The following is a 19,334-nucleotide window of genomic DNA, read 5'->3' on the forward strand; positions in this document are numbered from 1 at the left end:
CCTCCCCCCCCCCCCCCGCCATGCATAGAAGTAGACTGTGGCTACACTTTGAACATAAACAGTTTTCCAAATATGACACAAAATGTGCGCACCAAAACGTTAAACTGCAATCAGAAAATTATACAGAATCTCCTTCCACAGACACTTCTCTTCCTCACGGATTGACAAAATTTCCAGATATTCCAACAAAAGTGTGTGCCAGATTGTTGAATTTCGGTTCTAAAAGCTTAAAACTGAAAAAAAGGCTCCCTTGAATATGGGAGAGGTATCTTGCCACCCATTCATTGCTTGTTACCCACTATAGACTTGGTACATTTTTGGAATGACAAATTCCGAATTTTCCACAAAAGTGTGCCCCCAGATCGCTTTATTATTCTAAAAACGCAAAAGCTTCGCGAGCGGGAGGGGAATCCCCCTTCCCCTAAGCTCTATCTCACTAGACTTTGTACATACACACAGATGATGCACATTCGGAATAAGAGCTAAATTCCGTGATTTTAACACTTCGATGAAAAGTATTGCACCAAAAATTTGCACCAGATCGCTGAATTTCAGGTCTGAAAACGCAAAAATCACTTTCGTGTGGGAAGGGATATGCCCCTATCTACACCCTCGTGTGCACGCTTTTTCTGTTTGATTGCTGAACGAACAGACAGCGTTCATGATATTCAGTGTAAGAATTAATACAAGAAGATTATTTAAATGATACCATTTTATAGACAAATTGTTCAATAATAATCTACATCAAAATATACTGCTACCTTAAACAAGTGCAACTGTTTCACGTCGATAAAACGCGCAAAAACATGCATCAAATTGCACCATTTACAACATCAAAATACAAAAAGTTCTTACCGTGGGAGGGGGACACCCCCCTCCCATACCCTCCCCTCCAACCTCGCTCGCTCCGCTCGCTCGGGTTCAGTCTCGTTCATGATATTTAGTGAAAAGAATTAATACAAGAAGTGTCTTTAAATTATACCATATTGTAGGCAAATTGTTCAATGATAATCTACATCAAAATATACTGCAACCTTAAACAAGTGGGACTGTTTCAACTCGTTAAAACACGCAAAAACATGCATGAAATTGCACCATTTGCAACATCAAAATGCAAAAAGTCTCACCGTGGAGGGGGGACACCCCCTCCCATACCACACCCTCCCCTCCCCCTCGCTCACTCCGCTCGCTCGGGTTCAGTCGCGTTCATGATATTCAGTGAAAAGAATTAATACAAGAAGTGTATTTAAACTATACCATTTTATAGGCAAATTGTTCATATAATCTACATCAAAATATACACGTACTGCTACCTTAAAAGAGTGGGACTGTTTCACGTTGATAAAACGCACAAAAACATGCATGAAATTGCACCATTTACAACATCAAAATGCAAAAAGTTTTTACCCTGGGAGGGGGGACACCCCCCTCCCACACCCTCCCCCCCCCCTCGCTCGCTCCGCTCGCTCGGGCTCGGTCGCTTCGCTCCCTCGCAGACTAACCGCCCCCCCCCCCCCAAGATGAAATCTTGGCTTCGCCGTTGAGGGTTATTAAACTGCTTTTGAAATCGATATGAAAGGATGATCAAGAAAAAAAAAAGATATTTTTCTAAGATTTCTTTTAACCACATAATTAAAGAGGTATAACATTGTTCAAAAAGCCGGAAACGACAAAAGATTGTGATTCAGCGTGATTCCTGGTTGGCATTTTGAATACAAGCAGGATGTGCGCAGTGTACTCAGAATATCGGAATGGCAAAAAGAGTCGCTGCAATGTTGCGCAATGTTTGATAGGTTGTACACAGTCATTTGTTATCAAAGCTTGATCATTGATTTTGCAGTGTTGCTTTACATACTAGTCTATATTAAAATGCCTTGCATTGCCAATAATAAGACTTGGCCTTGGCTATTTCCTAACTTTTCCATCTATATGAAACACACACACTCACAAACACAAACAAATTAGGGGATGCTCTATATAAAGTGCAGATTTTGGACATCCTTCTCCCGCTTGGTCACTTCGACGCCCCCTCGCTGGTCATACCTCCCCCAATCATGAACATAAACCGACACCCTTGACTACCAGTGGCGGATCCAGGGGCGCACCGGGTGTCCCCTCCTCCAATGCGAAAAAAAATATACATGTAGCTACAAACGACAGTTTTTGGACGGTAAAATGTCAAAATTTTCAAGCTCGCTCGCTTCGCTCGCTCGCATTTTAACCGTTATGCCATTCTCCTGATGTTACTGCCAGTAATTGCCAGCAGTTGCGCCCGGTGCGCCCCCCCCCCCCCCGAATTTCCAAAGCGAAAAAATATAGCTACAAACGGCAGTTTGGGGACTGTAAAATGTCAAAATTTTCAAGCTCGCTCGCTTCGCTCGCTCGCATTTAATCGTTATGCAATTCTCCTGATGTTGCTGTCAGTAATTGCCAGCAGTTGCGCCCGGTGCGCCCCCTCCCGTTAATTTCTAAAGCGAAAAATATAGCTACAAACGGCAGTTTGGGGGTAATGTCAAAATTTTCAAGCTCGCTCGCTTCGCTCGCTCGCATTTTATCGTTATGCAATTCTTCTGATGTTGCTGTTAGTAATTGCCAGCAGTTGCGCCCGGTGCGCCCCTTCCCCTTAATTTTTAAGGCGAAAAAATATAGCTACAAACGGCAGTGTTGGGACTGTAAAATGTCAAAATTTTCAAGCTCGCTCGCTTCGCTCGCTCGCATTTTATCGTTATGCAATTCTCCTGATGTTGTTGTCAGTAATTGCCAGCAGTTGCGCCCGTTGCACCCCCTCCCCTTAATTTCTAAAGCGAAAAATTATAGCTGCCAACGGCAGTTTGGGGACTTAAAATGTCAAAATTTTCAAGCTCGCTCGCTTCGCTCGCTCGCATTTAATCGTTATGCCATTCTCCTGATGTTACTGCCAGCAACTGCCAGCAGTTGCACCCGGTGCAACCCCCATAATTTCCAAAGCAAATACATATATATATATATATATATATATATATTATATACATATATTATTATATATAGCTACAAACGGCAGTTTGGGGACTGTAAAATGTCAAAATTTCAAGCTCGCTCGCTCCACTGGCTCGCATTTACAGTTATGCAATTCTGATGTTGCTTCCACGGCATGAGGTGCGCCCCCCCCCCATATCTTGACCCACGGTACGCCACTGAACACCCCCCTTTAAAAAATCCTGGGTACGCCTATGTATCAAGATATGTTGACACAAACAGGTACCGTAATCTAAGATGACGTCCAAAATGGCTAAGTGTCTTCATCTTCAGACTGGCAAAAGATCGAGAAGTTTAAGATTGGAACGCGCGCAAGAAAGAGTGCACCGTCCGACGGCTAGTGATTGTGACGTTTCGGAGACCGCAAGCAAACACATCGAGAAGTTTAGCGGGAAGTTTGCGGTCACTGTGACAAAACTTCGAGATCTTAAAGATCGCAGTCTTAAACTTCTCGATCTTTTGCCAATCTGAAATTCTAACTTCCAGCTGATTCATCTAAAAAGAATGGATATTATATGTATCAAACTGAAATTTCGTTGTGTGATATAATTACATTTTACTCCGTCAAATTAAGGTGGTAAAACCACTTGGAAGTCTGCACGGACGTCACGCTGTCATTGCCAGTACCTTAAAGCCAATGTATCATATCTCCATAATCTTATAATTTAACTCATTTCAACAGTTGTGACATTCATATTTCTCAAAATGAAAGGTTCTCCGATTTTTGTTTTTTATGTATTCATTTTGTACCTGATGAAACATCTGTGGTCGTCTCGAATTCTATTAATCCATAAAATACGCATTCCTAGCTGTTTCAATTTAAAATAGGATGAATAGACAAATAAAGTCTTTTTTGGCACAATTCCTGTACCGTGTTCTATAATAAACATACTTATGTGTGTATGTGTCTTTAAAAGTATTCAGTCTCATATATCTGTCCAGGTAAATATACATATATATATCTATATATATCTATATATATATATATATATATATATATATATATATATATATATATATATATATATATCAGTAACAAAGCTGCAACAAAGTTCATGCTGTATTCACCAACGGTTTATTTCTTCACATGTGAAGAAATAAACCGTTGGTGAATACAGCATGAACTTTGTTGCAGCTTTGTTACTTATCTTTTTATCTTGCCAACACGTGGACTACCTTATCAACATATACATACACACATATATATATATATATATATATATATATATATATATACCAGGGCTCGACACTAACTTTTTTGTTTGGTGGCCCGATGGGGCCACCAAAATCCTCAATTTCAAATTTTTGGTGGCCCGAGAGAAAAATTTGGTGGCCCCGAAAAAAAAAACAATAAAAAACATTTAAAGTCCTGTTTTTTTTTTAATGAGTCAAATATCTAAGTTTTATCCAGTCATAGTAAGAATTGGAAGTTGGACATACATCTACTCATAAATAAACCTCAACAAACTCGCAACACTCACTCTCAGGCACTCAATCAGTCCTTTTCATCCATCCTTTAACAAATATAACTGCTAATAAAAAAAAAAAAAAAATTGGTGGCCCGAGGCGGGCCACCAAATTTGCCCTTTTTAAAATTTGGTGGCCCGACTTTCAATTTTGGTGCCCGGGCCACCGGGCCACCGTTAGTGTCGAGCCCTGTATATACATATATATAGCGTGCGTATAAATACGTTTACCTGGACACACACACATACACACAAATGTATATACACTCGCAGAAAAAAAAAGAAAACACTTTTTCGAGTTCATTTTTCTCATAGAGATTTTGATGAAAATCAATGTGTTATATCCCATATTAAAGGTTATTCAATTGGCTATCAAAGTAGAAGGTCACCATAAATGGAATATTTACGCATGAGTGAACACATTCGTTTTTGTCCTCCAAGGCACAAAAGTAAAAATGGCAAAATTTGACGTTATCCTTCATTTGGAAATGCCCTTCCAGATAATAATGATAACAAAAGACCAGTGTAACACAATGAGAGACATGAATGAAATAGAAAAGATAAGTTTCGTTCTCTTTATCTCTTTATATCCTCAAATAAATCAATGTGGGACACTAAAGGGGGAATATATGAATTTTCTGTCAACTCAAACTTCAAATGACATAGTGAGTAAGGGCACAAAGATGATTGCATAAACATAATATCTTTATTTCATTCCTTTAATTCAGTAATCTAAGAATGGTTCATGAGACAAATTCCAGAATCAAATATCTATAATTTTCCTAATTTGAGAAATCAGTTTAAATTCCTACCATTTTTGTTTATATTGCTCCTTCTCTCATTTCATTTGAATTTGGATTTGAAAGAAGAATTTTCATTTTCCTCAATCATTTTAACCTTTATTGATCTTTTGGGCTTCAATGATATTACAGAGGTCAAAGCTTTATTTTTGCAACTTAATCCATGATTTTCATTGCTTTAAATTTCTTTTGTTCTTATTGTTATATGGAAAAGCAGAGAGCACGCATGAATGACAACTTGTTCATTTTTGCAATTTTTACTTTTGTGCCTTTGAAGAGAAAAACACAGGTGTTCATTCATACGTAAAGTGTACCCTTTTAATTGACATACCATGTTGAAAGCCAATTAAATTACCTTTCATATAGTATACGATACATTAACTATTAGCCAAATACGTTATGAGAAATGTAAATTTGAAAAAGCGCTTACTTTCTTTTTTTGCTGAGTGTGTACATATATATATATATATATATATATATATAGAGAGAGAGAGAGAGAGAGAGAGAGAGAGAGAGAGAGATAAATGAATAAAGTAATCCATTTCTTTGTCTATCTATTTATGTATATTTGTGTTTATGTGTGTCCAGGTAAATCTATTTATGTGTATATATATATATATATATATATATATAATACGTGTACATATATACAATACTGATGGAGACAGAAAAAAACAAGCAACTCCGTAAATATGCTTCAGATGACAAATATGTAATGATTTCTTACCGCATGCAAACACATCAAGTAAATTTTTTCCGTGCAAATCACAACTTTCATGAAAGATTTGGTGACACATTTGTGTATTTTTGGGCATGCAGAGATGATACCTGTAACAACAGTTACCACGCTAAAATCTAATGTACTAACTGAAGCCCGCGTATGATATACTAAGTTTTTCATATTTTATTAGAACAATCATACAGAATCACACTATTTACATACCAATCTAACAGTTCATACTCTATACTCATCTATTCAGTTTAGCAAAAATTACTTACACACAATTTACATAATTTACGACTTTATGAACATAAAATGATGATAGATAAATCGATATGTATAACGAATGAAATAATGAATATAGCTGTAATTTTATTGACACACTTCGACACACATTGGCGTAGGCAAGGGGGAGGGGGCGATGGGGGCGGTCGCCCCCCCCCCAAAAGAAAAAAAAAAAGAAGAAAGAAAAAAAAAAGACTTGGACCGGAGATTTGGAAGGCGGGGGAAAATGAAAAAATTGCGTTTTTACTGTATGCATGTGCATGAAGCCGCTTTCTTTCAACTTTTTATAAAGAAAGATTACAATTTTTCAATATTTCACTCAAAGTGTGCAACTATTAAATCGTTGAATTTCAATTCTTAGATAGCAAAATCTCTCGCTTGTTCGGTCCTTTTCCCACTATACATTTAGATCTATAGATTTCCGAATGTTTAATTTAAGTGTGCATCAGATCCATGACTCCAATTCTGATAAATGTAAAAGTTCCCTAATCCTCTTTTAATTTACCTTTACCCCGCTCCGTTCCAATCCATTCATTTATACTCTGCACACTTTGGGGATTGACAATTTTTTTTCGAATGATTCCACAAAAGTGCGCATCTGATCTTTTTATGTCAATTCTAAAAATGCAAAAGTTCCGTTGTGTGGGAGGGGACTACCCTTTTCACACCCTTCCCCTTCCCCTGACAACTTCCATGTATCATTAATTTTAGTAGGCCAGCACAGTGATGTCGCACACTCGGAACGAGAGCTGAGATACCACAATTTAGTTATTTAGTCTTTTATTATCTGTGAATATTCATTTTTCTTACTTTTTAGAGAAAAAATGCCAACATTTCACCAAAAGTCTGCACCAGATCGCTGAATGTATTTATTTATTTATTTATTTATTTATTTATTTATTTATTTCCGTTTTATTTCAACAGGGTAACCCTTTCAGTTAAAAAGCTGCTCCACCTAGGGGCCCTGCACAATAAAAAGATACAAAAACATATGTTCAAATGCACAACGTTACGATCAAAACAGACGTAAACATATCAACCAGATAGCAAAAAAAAAAAAAAAGGGATATGTAACAAAATTATACTATGATAAAAATACAGCATGAATAAGAAAGAAAGAAACCAAGAGAATATAAAACGCGAGTTAAAAAATAACTATAACAACAACAATAGCAACAACAAATCAAATGATATGTCAGTTCCCGGTGTCACAGAAATAAACATATATATATATATATATATATATATATATATATATATATTATATATATATATTGCACTCTGTTTATCCTAATAAAAATCACAATCGGGTTAAAACTTGAGAGAGAAAATTCTACTCTGCTTTTTAAATATAGGAAAAGATGACAAAACTTGCATACAACGAGGTAAGTCGTTCCAAAGGTTTGATCTTTGATAATGCAGCGATCTCTTATAATATTCCGTACGGGTGTATTGATTTTTAGTGGGCAAGAGAGTGCATATCGAGTTCGCAAATTGACATTACGAAAAACAACTGCTTCTTTTAAATACACTGACACGATATCATTGATCAATTTAAACATAATAAGGATTTCAGGTCTGAAGGTCTGAAAATGCAAAATCTTCCTCGTGTGGGAGAGTGGAGGGATACCCCCTCCCACACCCTCCCCCCCCCCCCGGTCCGTCGCTCCGCTCCCTCGCACAGATATGTCAACTCCAAGTTCCCCTCTCCCAATCGTGACAACGGATCGAGAAATGCCACCGCCTACAAACAAAGAGTGACTGGTTATTAATCTTTATAAGTCGTGATGAAATTTGTGTCATTACCGCGCTACTCTGTGCTAATTGCCAAATTTCGAAATTTCATCGTACTAGAATATATATTCCGCCCATCAAAGAAACATGTAATATAAGCTAAAGATATACATGTATCTACGACTGCCGAGTACTAGTAGCTTATTAGAGACAGCAATACCGTATGTCCCCCCCCCCAAGAAAAAAAAGAATTACAACGGGACCCTTCGCATTGATATCTTTAAAACTAGTGAATCAATCTAAATACAAATTCCGGGTATGAAACTATAACTCATTGCCCACATCTTAAAGAAAACCCCATTCGATTTGCTTCAGTAGTCAAAGAGATTATGATGAGTTTTGTAGAGGATGTCAGAAATCTCTTCCATCCAAGTTCTGTCTATTGTATTCACACGCAAGAGCATCGAAGTGCTAAACTTGGAAGAATCAGATTCATGACATGCTTTACAACAATCCACATTTCTCTGTGACCGCTTATCCAAATTGAATGAGATTTTCTGCAAAATAGAGCTAAAATGTTATCTTTTAAGACTGTGAAGTAGCATTTAGACAGCTTAGTGACATTTGGTGTGATCAATGCGAAAAACTGATTGTATTTTTTTTTTTGGGGGGGGGGGGGTGGACATACTGTACAATGAAACTACACTTGCAAAGAAACCAGGAGTCGCATAGGGAGAGAGAAGCTACGCAAACTATCAGTGACCTGATATTAAATGGTTAGAGTCATGTTTATAGCTACCATACACGTAACCGACGGGATGAATTATATATATATATATATATAAACAGGTCTCCACACTAACTTTTTTTGTTCAATTTCAATTTTTTGGTGGAGAGAAAGAAAAATCTGGTGGCCCCGAAAAACCCCCAATAAAAACATTAAAAGTCCTGTTTTTTTAATAAGGCAAATATCTAAGTTTTATCATAGTAAGAATTGGAAGTTGGACATATCTAGAACCTACTCATGAATAAACCTCAACAAACTCGCAACTCCCACTCTCATGCACTCATTCAGTCCTTTTCATCCATCCTTTAAAGAAATTTAACTGCTAATTTCCGGTGAAAAAAGTTACGAATTAATTGACACACTTTTCCAAAAATTTTGGTGGCCCGAGGCGGGCCTCCAAATTTGCCCCTTTTTTTTGAAATTTGGTAGCCCAACTTTCATTTTTGGTGGCCCCGGGCCACCGGGCCACCGTTAGGGTCGAGCCCTGTATATATATATATATATATACATATATAAAATGGAACAAAGTTCATGCTGTATTCACCAACGGTTTATTTCTGCACACAAATTTTCGAGCGACTCACTCTTTCTCAAGTGTTGATACTGAGAGAACAATAGCAAAAATTTAGCCATAACAATATTGAAACCGTGTTACCAAGGATGTGCGCTTTAAAGCATCAAAGCTGGGCATTCTAGCACCCAGCATCGACACACTGAAGATTATCTATACACTAGAATTAAAGTTAATTTATGTGTATGTTGATTTGAAAGGAATAAAATTCTCCTTTTGCATCACCACCGCAGCTGCGTCTCTTCAGAGGAATTACTTGTAAATCAATCGTGCCAATTTTTATTTATGTATGCTTTTACATTCGTTGTCATTGTATTATGACGTAATAATGCACTGTCGTCAGGATGCGCGCTTATTATTTCGCCAACACGTTTATAAATTATCAAAGAGAGAGAGAGAGAAGTGAAATCTTTAATTACACCTATATACTTTCCCACAAGGAGAAATGCCACCGTCAACAACCAAAGAGCGACTGGTCATTAATCTTTATAAGCCGTGATGAAATTTGTGTCGTTACCGCGCTACTCTGTGATAATGGGCAATTTTGAAATTTCATCGTACTTGTATTATATCCTTCCCATCACAGAAACATGTGATATAAGCTAGAGATATATCTACGACTGCCGAGTACTAGTGGATTAGTAGAGACAGGAACACAATGAAACGACATCTGCGTCAAAAGAAAAAAGGGGTCGCATAGGGAGCATATTGAGTTTTTAGAGTCATGTTTATAACTATCATTATAGATATTACTCTTGTTTGACACGTACTTGACACGTTACTGACAATGATGAATTATGATATATTACGAATCACTTAGAAAGCAAGATGAACTAGCAGGATGAACTAATGTCACTTTGGCGTCTGGCATGCCTCCTGATCGGTCTATAGTACGTCCTAACAACGTGTGATGACAGTTTAACATAATTGGCAAAATATTACAATGACATGTTTGTCACATATGTTTTGAATATTCCCTGGATGAATGGCTATATTTCCTAACAGAACATGTATTTAGCACTTTCAATTGACCTTTGACCTTTTGACTTTTGACTTTTTGGCAAAATAACTTCCCCGAGAATTTATGTTTCGTTATACATGTACACACTAAGTTTCAAGAAAAACCCTGCAGACATTGCATTAAGTATGAGGTAAAAAGTAAGGTATCAACCTTGCCATTGGATCCCTGACCTTTGCCCCCATAAAGTCCTTAGATAATCACTGCCAGTCAGTACATGCATACGTATTAAGTTTCCTAAAAATACCCTGAACCATTTCCGAGATATGGAGAAAAATATGAAAAATCAACATTTTCACTTAACATTTGACCTTTGACCTCATGACCCAAAACTCTGTCTAGAGAATCTTCTCTTGGTATGATAGTACATGTACAAACTAAGTTTCAAGAAAATACCTTCAGTCACTGCTTAGATATGGGGGAAATAGTAAAATTTTAAAATTGACCTTGACCTTTGAACTTTGACCTTGAGCATGTGCACCCCATAGGCACAACTTCGCCCACTAATACATATACATGCAAAGTTTCTTTAGGATACCTCAAACGGTTTTTTTAGTTACGCAGTCCACTATGATTACGGACTGACGGAATACCAAAGGGCGAAAAACCCGAAAACCCCGAAAAACCCGAAAGCCTGCGGAGACGCTTCGTGGCGGATGCATTTTAAAAGAGAGAGAAAACCTCTCAACATAGTAGTGGACTGAATACTCTTGTATGATTTGTAGCATTCATTGATTTATATGGGGAAATCCCATAATAATTAAGTTGCTTAAGTGACTCGACTTGAAGTCATAAGATAAGAGTAAGAGTCTGTAAGTGAAAAAAAAAAAAAACTGGAAGAAAATAGATTCGTAGAAGGAAAGATTGTACCGGTTTATTGTAGGCTAAATATTATGTTTACAAGAAAGAATAGATTGTAACATCTTATTGGATCCGACGCGACGTTTCCAAGAATGTTGAATGAAAAATATTGATTAAACCTTATAATTATGTTTTGAGGACTAAAAACTTTATGTTCTGTTATTATTCATGATATTGCAGAGACTTAATTTGAACTGGATTTATTTTCCCTCTGTTAAGTGAGCTCATACAGTTTTATCCCTTCCCATGCCATCCACCATGGCACACCTTTTTCACAATATGGTACACTCCACTCTCCTTCTATACCTACCAAGGCACATCTCCATGTCCTACCAGTAACTGAGCTATTGTTTGAATTTCCCTCCCTTTCTCCTGACTGGTTTTCTCTGTAATGAATATTTATCTGTCCAACCATCCCTGTTACGAATTTACATAGGAGTCATGAATAGTAATTCACCCTCTGTTGAGATCCTGTGATGAGCCTCTTGATGATCCTTTGGTGACCTATTTGTATACAATGAATATTTGTATACAATGAATATTTATCGAATGGCAAATGCCTGGATAAGATATACACTAAAATTGCTGGGAAGGACAGTTCGCCAGCAGATCTCGTACAAGCAAGACCGTGTGTCAGCTGCCTCCTAACTACCACCAAGTTGTACTGCCTCTAAGAATATGAGAGCGAACCCGGAGCCCTACAATATTTATTTGATGTTTATCTATGGTACTTTAAGTGAAGAACAAATGAACTTGTGAGCTGTCCAGCACATTAACAAAAAATGCCAGTCTTCTCTATTCTTCCTGTGGATAATTATTATAGGGACGCATTCCGAACACCAAATCCCTTTTTTGATGACGATAAAGCGAAATATGTTGTGAAGCGTCAGTCAAGTCAGTCGGGTGAGACCTTCTGATGCATTGGATTGTGCCATTCACGATTGAGATCAGCGTTGGATTTCCACATAGCTCGGAATAGGCGGAAAGCATGTGAATTTGACCGCGGTAAAACACCAAACCATAGGGCCAAATGTTGCGCACAGTATAGAAAATGCGAGGGGACGTGGTTCCGTCCATCTGCGCGCGCATGATTTTCAACGTTCCACCGTCTGTTGAGTGAAAGGACCAATACATCTGACGCCCTATACGGAAGAAAGAATATGAATAGTTTTATTTTGTCATAGGGGAAAGGTATATAAACTTTTTATCTGATAAATAAGGTAAAATGCTATACGTAAATTGCATACTCATTCATTTTCATTACGGTAATTTATGTAGACAAAAACCCTAAAATGTAAGCATTTGCGTACATTATGTAAACATAGATATCTGCGGATGTGTGTGTGTGTCTGTGTTTGCATGTTTGTGTGAATCTGTGTTTGCATGTTTGTGTGAATCTGTGTTGTATTACATGTACCAACAAATTATGTGTTACACAAAGGACGAGGTGACTCGCTTTTTATCGACTATTAATTCTGATGAAATGTTTCAATCAAGAGTCAATATTGGTTACTGTAGGTTTTCCCGCCAAATTTAATCAGATTTGCATTCGATTTAGCGATGAGGTCATTCAAGTTCGAGTGTATTTGAATGATCACCGAGGTCGATATTCAGAAAGGTAACTAGTTCAATCAATTTAATCTTATCAGGATGCAATTTCATGAGTTTCTCACATAAGGGTGTAAAAGGGCATTCAAATTAAAAATGCAATCTCAACGCATTCAAATTCAAATCGTTTTTGCTTTTATTCTTTGTAGTTATTCAGTTTTTTAAATATGCAAACTTAGTACCTTGAAATGTGATTTTTTTACTCATACTAGCTAATAACTCGCAATACCCCACTTTCAAACACATACATTTTCATTTTATTCATACATGATTTTACAGCCGCTGCTACACTACAGAGTATGCCTGAACATCTCAAATACAGACAGAATTAGTGGAAGAAGCATGACCTTGACAACCAGCAAAATTGGTGACAACCAGCAAAATTTCACCCTTTGGTGAAACAGGTCTATACACGGCTGATCCGATTGCAGCAACTTATGATATGGAAGCGGGGAACTAAGGGATGGAATCAAAATGGATCAATATGGATTTGGCCGGACTTATAGGACCCCTAATTCTGGGATATAGCTATTTCCTAAATGTTACATCCATACTGTTTTGGATGAATTGAAAGTGACAGAAAGGTCGACAGGAAAGACATATGCATCCATTAAAATTACGATAATTAAATGAGACTTTGAAATGAAAATGAAATTATATCATCCAATCGTATGACAGTGAGAAAAAAAGGCCAGTAGAAGTTGTGTTATGTTGATGGAATTCGAACCTTCAAAGTGCGAAGTTGTGTTTTTATAAATGAAATCGAACTGGTATTTGGCACGAATTTGAACGTCTACCAAGCTTGCATGCCAACCTTGAGTCGTTAAATTGAATGAATTTCTTTCTAAATTGCATGAAATATAATCTAATATGAATGACACGAAATGAAATTGATTACTCGACGAATTAAAATGAAACGTGAGAGAGCACAGCAGTGACCAAAATCATTTGAATATGAACGCCTTTTCATTATTACGAATGCAATCTGATGAAATTGAGTGGGAAAACCTATAATAGAATACAAAGGCAGGATTGAGGAGCAGATCGTAGTAGATCGATAAGTTGATCTATGGGCCAGCACGTGTGCTCAAGTACCTGCACGAAACAAGAACAATTCGACTGCTGTGTAGTTTACATATCAGCTTAATGTATGTTTCCTCTTTTCATGAGGTCAATTTACTTTTCGAACAGTTACTTGGTACTTCATTTATCATCTCACCTTGAACAAAGACAACTTCCAGAAATTCAGTGCGAATTCTGCGCGGGCAGAGGCACAAAGAACATGACATTTGCAGCAAGACAGCTTCAAAAGAAGTGTCAAGACCAGAACAGGGACCGATAGACGAACAACAACAGTTACAATTTATGAAGATTCAGACTTGGAGTTCACAGCCGGAAAATGGCATCCTGTAATAACCTAAACGTTTCGATTCCTTTGACCTTGAGCTTTGATCTATCTCCTGTGTAATTTCAGGCAACTCAACTTATTCAGTACATAATGATTCATTATCACCGGATATTTCACAGGAGTTATCCCTACATAATTTGCATAAATCATTGTATTTTGACAATAGGACGGTGTTCTTTGACCTATATACCACAACCAATGTAATGTTCATTAAAAACATTTACTAATTTATTCGTAAACCTTTAAAGCACCACCTTGAATGAGAACTGGACAGTGTACAGTGATGTTGGACCTTTATCTTTTAGCTTTTACCAATGCAATTTTAGAAACAACTGCCTACTTATCTTTTTGCCCACTTGCTCAGCAATTCTATACGACATGCATCGTACTTGGCAAAGAGTTATAAAAACAAAACAAATGAATTTAACATCACCAACTTCAATAAAGTGATGTGGGTGCGACGCACAGACGGACCGACAGAGAAATATGAATCATATACTTTTTTTTTTCAGAGTCAATTACAAAGATCAAATAAAAAAGAAGATGAAGAAGAGGTACGAGTTTATCCATTAGTGTGTACAAGCCGTCAATACTCAATTTTGAAAATTACATACCGGGAATGTCTAATTCAAAGTTCTCTTCAGCGGCGAGTGTCGTGTACTCGATTCCGAGATCATACAATATCTGTCTGTTCTTGAGATCCATGTCCGCTACGTAGATTCCTCGTTTCACGAAGTAAACCCTCCTTCAAAGAAAGGCAATACCATTAGTTTTAAATATAATGAAATATTTTTGTTATTGCTGTTGATGATGTGCTCATGTATCAATACTGTGTTTATAGGATATTATAATTATGTAGCTAGGAGTGAATGCGCGCGTGTGTGTATCTTTGTTTTAGTTTCATTGATTTTATTGTATCGGGTTTCAAATGTGATTAGTCATTTTTTTTTTTTTTTTTTTTTTTTAAAGCTGAACCCCTCAGAAGACCAGCACAACCATGAAGGACGAGCTGAGCAGGGCAATCCATCCGTTCACCTTCGGTTTTCTATTCCAATTGTATTGCACCATTATCATTTTGTGATTTTACAGTAAATAAAAAACCCAAATAAATATATCAACTCCTTCACAAGTAATGCTATTGATCTTCATTATTGTGGGCCAATGAAATCCAAGAAATATAGAAGGGAAATTGATTGGGTATACTTCATGAAATATTAAAGATATCATTTCACGAAGAGAATGTTGACATTATACAACTATTTATGCTTTTGATTTATGCTATCAAAAATATTTATAAATTTGTAAATCAAAAACGAATCTAATATCGTTTCACTGGTACAAAATTGAAATTGCATGGCTTTGAAGGATGTAAAGGGGAGACTGGAGTCCAGTATGAAATTTGGCTAATAAATCCCTAAACATGAAACTTCGCAATTAAAAGCAACTTAAATGTCATCAAATATGTTCCGAGCCCAAACCCCCTAATAATAATAAGATAGTGAAATTTCATTTCATGTATTTTCCACGATTCGAGTATTCTAACTGTTCTGTATTTAAATGTCGTTTTAATTTCCTCACGTTCAACATCTACAGGATGATTTCGAAAGCTTGAAACCCCGTTTTTTACCGAGTTCTTTACCTTTCGTAAGGATGAATTTCAAAGAAGTTGAAGAATCTAATACCAGCAGCTACAGTTTCAACTGTCGTGGAAACTCCGCTCCTAATTCCTTTTCTTCTGAGGAAACCCAAAGTGGCCCAGTACAGGAATCCTCCAAATTCATCCACTTCCATATCACCCACCTCTGTGTTTAGCGTGTAGTAAAAATGTAATCTTCTTTTAGCATGTGGCATTGGTAAAATCTCTTTAATATTTATTGCTTATCTTTCTTAACCTTTGATATTGCAATCGTTTATACGAGGAATTGGACTGTTCTCAACAAAGAATTTGTTAAGATTATGATTAAGAGTAATCAGGGCCATATAGAAGAAATTCTAAATGAACTTAAAATGATATCACTACAATTAAGTGAATTCAGTGAGTGCAGAACCAAGATATAGGTTTTCCCGGCCAATTTCGCACTTTTGTCAGCCAGTTTGATAGAAGGTTCATTCAACTTAGTAAAAACCCTCGTTATCGCACAGTCTGTTTTCAAAATTGCAGCTTGTGCGTTTAATCAATGAACTTTGCACATGTGGCTTTCGAATTCGTAAGCGGGACATTCAAATTGATTGGTATATTCTACGTTCATTCAAATTCTCATCACTTGCCGATAAGGGTATTTGAGTCATTCAATTTGGCGAATGGGCAGTCAAATTCCAAATAATTTCCGTTCAATTTTAGGTCATGTTATCTCTCTCTAAAAAAAAAGGTGAGAACAATTAAACTTGTATTTCTTTTTAACTTTTTGTTTCATCCACACACTGTTAAGCAGTAAAGATATCATATTTTTGACCCTGCATAACTCAACAGTTTGTTGTTCTGTGCCTCCCCTTTTCTTTCATACATGTCATTGATAGGCCTACATGGGCTTGTGCCGAAAGGGTGGGTTGGGTGGTGGCGCGTCGCGTTAATGGGAACACCACCCTTCGTCCAAAGCCCCCCCCCCCCCGGTTTTGCCGAAAGGGTGCGTTGGGAGCGTTGGGTCGCGTCGCGTTGACTGGAACCCCACCCTTCGTCCAAAGCCCCCCGGTTTTGCCGAAAGGGTGCGTTGGTACTTTTTCTCATGTAATATTAAAAGACGAGTTTTGAATTTATATTTAACCTTCAAACAACCATTTCAAAGAGGCTATCGTCCGGATCGGTTTACACTCTATTACCACTTGGTCTACAGCCAGTTGGTCTAATAGACTGTTTAATATCAGTTGGTCTAATAACCAGTTGGTTACAGTCAATTCGTCTAATAATAGCCATTTGGTCTATTTTTGGTCTAACACCAATTTATATCATCAAATACCGATTTGGTCTATCATGAGTTGGTCTAATTCCATTTCGTCTAATCATCAAATGGTCTAAAATAAAACCAAATTTGTCCAATATAAATTTGGTGTACAAATCATTAATCTTGGTCCATTGCCCATAAAATTTGGTCAAGCCTCGGTCTATCATCATTTAGTCTACACCCATTTAGTCTAATAACCATTGATCTTATTGTCATTTGGTCTAATAGCCAGCCTCCTGGTCTAATCAGGTACCATTTGGTCCAATCATCGTTTCGTCTATATGACCAACTGGGCTATTTTTTTTTTTTTGGGGGGGGGGGGTGGGCCCTTTTTATTGATGTGTACACCAAATTTATATTGAACAAATTTGGTTTTATTTTAGACCATTAACATTTTGATGATTAGACGAAATGGAATTAGACCAACTCATAATAGACCAAAATAGACCAGATGGCTATTATTAGACGAATTGACTGTAGACCACATAGTAATTAAACCAAATAACAATTAGACCAAACAGTAATTGGACGAAATGATGACTAGACCAACTGGTTATTAGACCAACTGAAAACAGTCCATTAGACTAGCTGGCTGTAGACCAAGTGGTAATAGAGTGTAAACCGATCCGGACGATAGCCTCTTTGAAATGGTTGTTTGAAGGTTAAATATAAATTCAAAACTCGTCTTTTAATATTACATGAGAAAAAGTACCAACGCACCCTTTCGGCAAAACCGGGGCAAGGGGGGGGGGGGCTTTGGACGAAGGGTGGGGTTCCAGTCAACGCGACGCGACCCAACGCTCCCAACGCAACCTTTCGGCAAAACCGGGGGGGGGGGGGGGCTTTGGACGAAGGGTGGTGTTCCCATTAACGCGACGCGCCACCACCCAACCCACCCTTTCGGCACAAGCCGCCTACATGTAACAATACTGCAGATTAACTTCATCTTCTTTTACACCGAACCTATGAACATGCAGCGCGCTAAGCGAGTGAACCACACGGCTCTTCCAGTGTGTCGGCTAGTTCTAGAAGGTCAAGGCTATATGATCATCAAAAGTTCCTATGATTCTGCCATTTTTACCTGGCACCTGTTCGGAATGTTCACTCGGAATAAAGCGCTCAACGGCCAGATAAGTTGTAGCCACATCTCCTATCTTCGGACTGGGAGACTCAATAAGCACATTAAAAAAAAGCTGTTGCCAAAATATCTAGAATGAATACATAAATACGAACTGTAAAGTAATGATGGTTACGAAGCAACTCTGATGACACAAAAAAAAAAAAAACACGTATAATGAAGAACCAAAGCATAAACATTCTAATTTTGTGCTAAACTGACTGCAAAAGGTGTTAAATTAGATACCCAAAATGAATTCGAATGAACGAGTGCAGCATATCACGTGACTAAATCATTCTAAAGTGAATGAACGAATGACGAAATGTTGTTTGTCTTACGAATTTCGATTGAGAAAAGTATTAATTAGAATGAGATTAAAGGTAATTTGAATGCTCCAAAATGAATTAGAATGAAGAGAACATAAAGTTGAAACACCGAACATGCCATCTACGCTAAATTTTGCTATATTCAATGCAATAATAAGGAATTGGTTTGACAAAAGTGCGAAATTGGCTGGGAAAACCTGTGAAAACATCAGTAAATCTTGAAGAAAATCGGACAAACAAAAAAAGAGGTGTAAATGGTGACGTTTTAATTAAACCCACATTGATGCCGTCTGCACTAGGGAAAGCTACACGAATTCATAATGTCTGTAGAAGGATCTCATACGCACACACACACACACACACACACACACATATATATATATATATATATATATATATATATATATATATATATATATATATATCAGTATATAATGATTATATAGCATGGGCCTAAATCCGGGGGGGGGGGGAGGATGGGGATGCATCCCCCAGAAATGGAGGAGGGGGGGGGGGGGTGGCCTGTACAATCATCCCCCCTGAAATATAAAAAAAAAATGGAAGAAGCAGAAATGTGATTGTATCAATTTCGGCATAATTCATGACCTTCTAACTGTCGCCTTCAGAGAGTTAGCAGAGCTTAACAGTATTCTGTCTTTTAGGATATGTATACATAAT

Source organism: Diadema setosum, chromosome 21 (genome assembly GCF_964275005.1).
Source record: "Diadema setosum chromosome 21, eeDiaSeto1, whole genome shotgun sequence".
In the NCBI taxonomy this organism is placed as follows: domain Eukaryota; kingdom Metazoa; phylum Echinodermata; class Echinoidea; order Diadematoida; family Diadematidae; genus Diadema; species Diadema setosum.